Genomic DNA, 6,456 nt, shown 5'->3' with positions numbered 1-6,456 from the left:
GCTAAATCTGAGTGGAGCCTGTCCTTCCTGTGATCCTGGTTGTGTCAGAACTCCTCAGAGTCAAGCTGCCTCTGGGATCTTGGGGTTCTGGGATCCTGGGATCCTGGGCTTGTTAGATTACCTGTGAGTGTGGCTTTCTCTGTGTGTTGTGGGACTAGCTGAAGAGCTTGCGCCCAAGGTCTACTCTCTGATCCCGGGTGTGCCAGTGCACCATTCTTTTTTTTTTTTTTTAATTCAAATAAGGATTGAAAATCTAGCTCAACAGGTAAACCTTCCCACATAGGTCTGACTACTTGAGTTCAAATCCCCAGGACCCCTATAAAGGTAGAGCATAAGATCTGACTTTGCAACATTGACCTTTCACCTCCACATAAGTGCCATGGTGTGTGAACATGACACACACCCACACACACCATAGGTAGAGAGATAGGTGATAGATGATTTATAGATAGGTAGATAATAGATAATTGATAGAAATTTTTGTTAAGAATTCAAATGGGCTGGAGGAATGGCTCAGCACTTGAAAACACTGTCTGCTCCTAAAGAGGACCTGAGTTCAACTCCCAGCACTCAGAGAAGCTCACAACTGTCTGCATTTGTAACTTTAATTCTAGGGAACCCAATTTCTTCTTCTGGCCTCCATGGGTTATGGGCACACATCTGATACACAGATGCACATCCAGACAAAATGCACACCAACATAAAAATAATAACAATAATAAAATTTTAAAACTCAAGCTACAGATACATAAAAGTTGAATAAAAAGCACTTAAAATTTTGTTATTTCCTGGATACTTGGCAAGCAACCACACTTTTCTCTGTTTAATATATCAGGAGAAGGGCTAGAGAGATGGCTCAGCAATTAAGAGCACTGGCTGCTCTTTCAGAGAACCTCGGTTCAGTTCCCAGCACTCATATGGCAGCTCACAACTGTCTGTAACTCCTGTTGCAGGGGATCTGACTCCCTCATACATACACAACAATGATGCACAGAAAAAAGAAAAATAAATAAATCATTAAAAAAATTAAGAACAGGTAAAAAATGTATACACAGGAATGTGTGTATATATATGATATATTCATTATATATATGGTATATATGTGATATATATATGAGATACACATGCATAGATCTAGCCATGTAAATTTCATATATGCATATATAGGTCTTTTTAAAGTAATTCAGAAGGAAAATGGCTCTTTGTTGTTGTTTTTATTTATTTAAGACAGATCTCACTGTGTAGCCCTACTGTCCTGGAACTCACTGTATAGACCAGGGTGGCCTAGAAATCCCAGAGATCCTCCTGCTTCTGTCTCCCATAGAGCTGGGATCAGTGAAAGCTCTTGACCTTTCTCTACCCCCTCACCCATCTTAATGCCTTGTTTTTCTTTTTAAAGAAACTTTCTATTTTCCAGCACCTATAGTATTTCTACTCCACAAATTCTCATTAAACAAATGTTTGACTGTGTATTTGAGGTACACACTAATAAACAAACAGAAGTCACAGCCCCATTTATATATAGGAATCAAGGCTAATCTCCAATGAACTGAAACCTATTAAACACTTACTGTATTCCAGGCACCTTACATAAACTCTGCACTTGACTTAGTTCCCAGCACAGAGCCAGACGAGTGTTTTTAAACATATCAAATGATAAGCCGAACGTGGTGGTGAAAACTTGTGGTCCCAGCACTCAGGAGGCGGAGGCAGGTGGATCTCTCTCAGTTCCAAGCCTGTGAAGGCTTCATAGTGAAAATCTGTCTCAAAACAATAAAGCACAAACAGAAACCCATACTGAATGATGGTATTCTCTACCCCAAACTCTAGCGACTCCCTATTAACGTTTTCACAGACCATAGAGTCTGGCTGTAACTGTAACAACCCCACATTACCCCTGTTCCCCATTTAGCTTTCTCTGTCCCCCACTGTCTTGTCTCTCCAAGCTGTAACACCCTCACCCCCATTTACCTTTCTCTGTCAGCTCCAACCCCATCCCATCCCCACTCCCCATTTGCCTCACTCTGTCCCCCACTGTCTCTTCTCTCCAGCTATATTGAGTCCTGTGAGTTTCTCAGACTCTCCAGCCACACCCACCACAGGGCCATTGTTTCAGCTGTTTTCTGTCCCTAAGGTCTACACTCTTGTGTGCCCACTTCTGTGACATCTCAGCTCAAAGACCACCTTGCCAGAGAGGTGATTCCCCCACCTCCATCATCTCACTCAGAACAAGCTCCACCCCCAACTCTAATCACTTCCCTCTCTTTTTAATGTAGCATCTATCAGATGCTGATACCATTCACTTCATTTCTATATATTTTTAATTTTCCATTTCTGCTTAATAGCAATATCTTCATCTGTTGTGTTCACTACTTTATCTTACCACCCAAAGGTGCTCAATAAGTACTCAGGAACTATTAATCCACCTACACTAAAATCAATGAATTTATATACGGTGACAGAAAGAAGTAGTTGATTGACTTGAACTAGCAAAGAGAATGATTTGAGTGGGAACGAATCCTGTGAGGGAGTTGCCATTTTGAATCGGGGCAACTCTGGTTATCTACACAAGGGCACCTAGAGAGCAGACCTGTTAACACATTCTCACATGCAGTGAGAAGGCTCAGAAGTCCATCTGTCCCCAGAGGGTATATAAGGAAGAGTCAGGTGCTTGGAAGAGGAGACTCTTTGGGTGTAGCTGCTCAATGTTGCCCATGTTCCTGTAAGTAACCCTTATAAGTTCAACAGTTCACTACATTAAACTTGGGTGACTTGGGGGGGGGGTGTCTGTCATTGTCCCTTTTAGATAGAGTGAATAGAAATAGACTACCAGGGAAAGGTCATGCAACAGAGATAGAAGGAACATGTTCTTTGTCTTATTACTTGGATGATAACATGGGTTTATAAGTTACTTAAAACTCGTTGACATATTTAAATGGGCATATTACATTGAGTGCAAATTATAACTAAATGAAAAGATTTTTTTTTTAAATTAACAATTGTACTGAAGGTCCCAACATTTACAAGGTAACAAAACTATAGTTCCAACTCAGATGTATCTGGTTCCCAGATCTTTGTATGGGGTGTGCTGCCTTCCTTCATCTCTGAATCTATTTTCAGATTCACACGTCTCTAGGACAGGCAAAGCATTTCTGGCTAGGTCTTTCTTGTTTTCAAGATCTTAGAAATGTGAGATGGTGTGCGTGATTGGCAAGCATCTACCTCCTTCCTGCAAGTACAGCGTGATGCAAGTAAATACTCTGTTTTCTACAGGAGTCATTAGCTCCCAGGCCCAGATGCACGTAGCTGGCAGTCAGGGGCACTTAACTGATAGGACGCTTGATTTCATTTGTCAACTCCAGCAGGTTATCTAGTCCCCAGGCGGTTACTCCAACACTAATTCAGGTTTTGCCGCATATTCAAGGTATGGTGAACATCTGCATTGGACAGATGTTAAGAACAGAGACTGTCTTGTGGCCAGAGGGAACCAGACCCTGTCAGCTGAAAGGTCTTCAGAGTAGAATTGAGGCTTCCCTAAGTATGAAGAAATTCTGCCTGTGGACTTCAGAGTTAACTCTTGCCTGTCCTTCCCGATAGACCAGACCAGCATACAGGTTTAGAATTACCTTCCTAGACTCTAGATTTGCACAAACGGGTTCTACGCATGTACACACACACACACACACACACACACACACACACACACGTGTTTTGAATAGCAGCCAGAGGATGGAACAGATATGTGTTCCTCCACCTGCTAATTTTCAGATGATAGTCTCTGGGGAAATTTCATCCCCAAATATTCACACTCTAAATGTGTTTCTGGCATCTGCAAGGCTGATCCCTAAATGATAATGAAGTGAGACCATCTTTTTCTTATCCCAGTTCATGACGGTATGAGCTCTGAGCTCTGTGTGGATCTCCATATCTAACTTATCCCACCCTTGTGCAAGCCCTACCCTAAGCAAGCTCCGAGTAACCCCTCTAGATTGAGTCTTGAGTGGTGAGTACCAGCTAGATTTTCTTGTTCTGTTCCAGGCCTGCTTCACTGGAAACCCAGACATTAGCATTTCCGTAATTATAGTAAAATAATCTTGGACTGGGATGATGGGTGAGGCGTGGCAAGCTAGCTCAGCAGGCTAGCTCAACACTTGTCATACAGACCTGCCCACCTGAGTTCAATTCACAGAACTCATGTAAAGGTGGAAGGAGAGGTCTCACACCTCAAAGTTGGCTTCTGGTCTCCACATGTGCACTGTAGCATGTGTGTGCTTCCCCATGCCGCATGCTCTGTGTCTGTCTCTGTTTGTGTGTTTGTTGGTTGGCTTGTTTCTGTCTGTCTGTCTGTCTCTCTCTCTCTGTCTCTCTCTCTTTCACACACACACACCATAAATTAGAACTCCCTGTCATACACAACACACACACACACACACACACACACACACACACACACACACACGAGTAATTATAAGTAAATAAAATAGATCCTTTGGACACATCGTGAGTAACTCCACCTGTCCTAATTAGCTGAGTCTCTAAGTCAACTAGCTGTGGACACATCTTTGCAGTAAATTCATGTTGCTGTCCAACCTTGAACAAATCTTAATCCTTCTCCAGCTCCCTGGCTCCACACAGCCCCCAGCAGGGTGCTTGTTATGCCTTCTTATCATGGCTTAAACTCCAAAGTTAGAAATCTGTGCCAGCTGTCATGTCTCAGCCAAGGAGAACAAGGTCTTTCTAAAGCCAAAAGGCTTTCCTTGTGTGTTTTTGTGTGTATGTGTGCACGCACACAACTTCATGGTTCCAAATATTTTCAGAAATCGAGATAATCTTGTGACTACTTGCTTGTCTAGCATTGTCCATGTGGTTATTTATCATTCTGTCTATTTCTGATTATTGCAGATTATGAAAACATCTCTAAAATTCTGATACATCAGTGAGGATGGGACCATGTTTAACAGACACACAGTTATGTTTGTTGAGAGAAGCTAGTCTCAAATTCTCAATCCTCCAGCCTCGAACTTCCTGGTGCTGGGTTTACAGGCATGCAATGCCACACCACACTAACGGTGAATGTAACTGAGCAAGATGAGACTGAATAGTGATAAAGGAATGGAAGGCCATGTGTGTCCTATTTTATTTGGTGGTGGGAAGGAAACGGCGTAGAATGAAGACTGTATATCTCCATTCTTTGAGTTTGGCATGGGTTCTAAGATGAAGATTGATGGGGCCACTAAATTTTCTGTATAGGACCCAGCAGAGGCCAAAGCATGTCTCAGCCCTCAGTGCCAGGCCAGGCACATATGTGGCATGGTTTTCTCTAGTGCCAAGACCACTTCATATCTACCAGTCCTGCCTGAGCACTAACTCTCCAGACCTGAGTTCTACTGTGGTCACTGTAAGCACAAAGAAGACGTGGGGACTGAGAAGCAAGTGTTCTTGTCAGGAGAACCAAAAACTGCTGCCATTCCTGAGAAGAGCACATTCTTTTGAGGCCATTAGCCCAGGTTGTTGAACTTGCATGAAGGAATGACACAGACTAGGGTCACAGAGGTGGTGATGGAAGGGTCTCTGGATGCAGATCACTTCTGAGAGCTATGGTCTCTAAGGAGAGAGGCTGTTTCATGATGCTCAAAGAGCTAATGTGTCTGGAGCAAGCACCTGCCTGTCATTATCCCACTATTTTGCCAAGTCTATCAGGAATCTGGTACCATCTGGAGAAATGAGGGGCACATAGAAATAAACATAATTGGATTGAGAGAAATTAGGAATTAGAACTAATTCCTATGAGCTTGGATTAATGTCACTAGTACCTTTGAAAATAGGCTAAACCTCAAGTAACAAATTATAACTTTAGATACCTATGTCTTCTGCTTTCTAAAGTCCATAGTTTTTCTGAAAATGAAAGTTAGGTTTTTTTCATAGTAATGATAGAAATGGGACTTTAGGTAGAAAACTAATTTTTAACTGAGATAATAGCAGTGCATGATGGTCCACATCTTTAATTCCAGCACTCAGGAAGCAGAGGCCAGTGAGATCTCTGTGAGTTCCAGGTCAGCTTGATCTACACAGTGAGTTCAGAGCCATCCAGGATTACATAGTGAAATCCTGTCTCAAAAACAAACACAAATAAATTGAGACAAAATAATATATGGGACTGGAGAGATGGCTCAACAGTTAAGAACATTTGTTGTTCTTTCAGTGGATTTGGGTCTGATTCCCAAGCACCCATATATATGGTTGTTCACAACTATCCATAATTTGAGTTCCAAGGGATCCAAAGCCTTCTTCCAACTTTCTTGGGCATCAGGTACACACATGGTATGGATACATTCATACACATAAAAAAAAAATCTAAAAATTTAAATGATAATGCATAACATAAAACTTGTCATTTTATCTACCTTCTAGGTCATAATTCAGACATTAAATGCATTCATACACTGAACAACTGTA

General features: G+C 41.9%; 1 long non-coding RNA gene across 1 annotated transcript in view; it reads left to right on the top strand.

The window, feature by feature from the left end:
- The window catches only part of LOC116083780, a 10,347-nt gene extending 5,224 nt beyond the window's left edge, over positions 1-5,123 (top strand). Inside the window, exon 3 of the long non-coding RNA XR_004115910.1 lies at positions 4,903-5,123. This is a non-coding gene — a long non-coding RNA (uncharacterized LOC116083780). The remainder of the gene's footprint in view (positions 1-4,902) is intronic.
- The last annotated feature ends 1,333 nt before the right edge of the window (positions 5,124-6,456 follow it).

This window comes from Mastomys coucha, unplaced genomic scaffold (assembly GCF_008632895.1).
Source record: "Mastomys coucha isolate ucsf_1 unplaced genomic scaffold, UCSF_Mcou_1 pScaffold8, whole genome shotgun sequence".
NCBI lineage: Eukaryota > Metazoa > Chordata > Mammalia > Rodentia > Muridae > Mastomys > Mastomys coucha.
The sequence above is the reverse complement of the archived record's forward strand: the minus strand, read 5'-3'. Positions and strand labels throughout refer to the sequence as shown.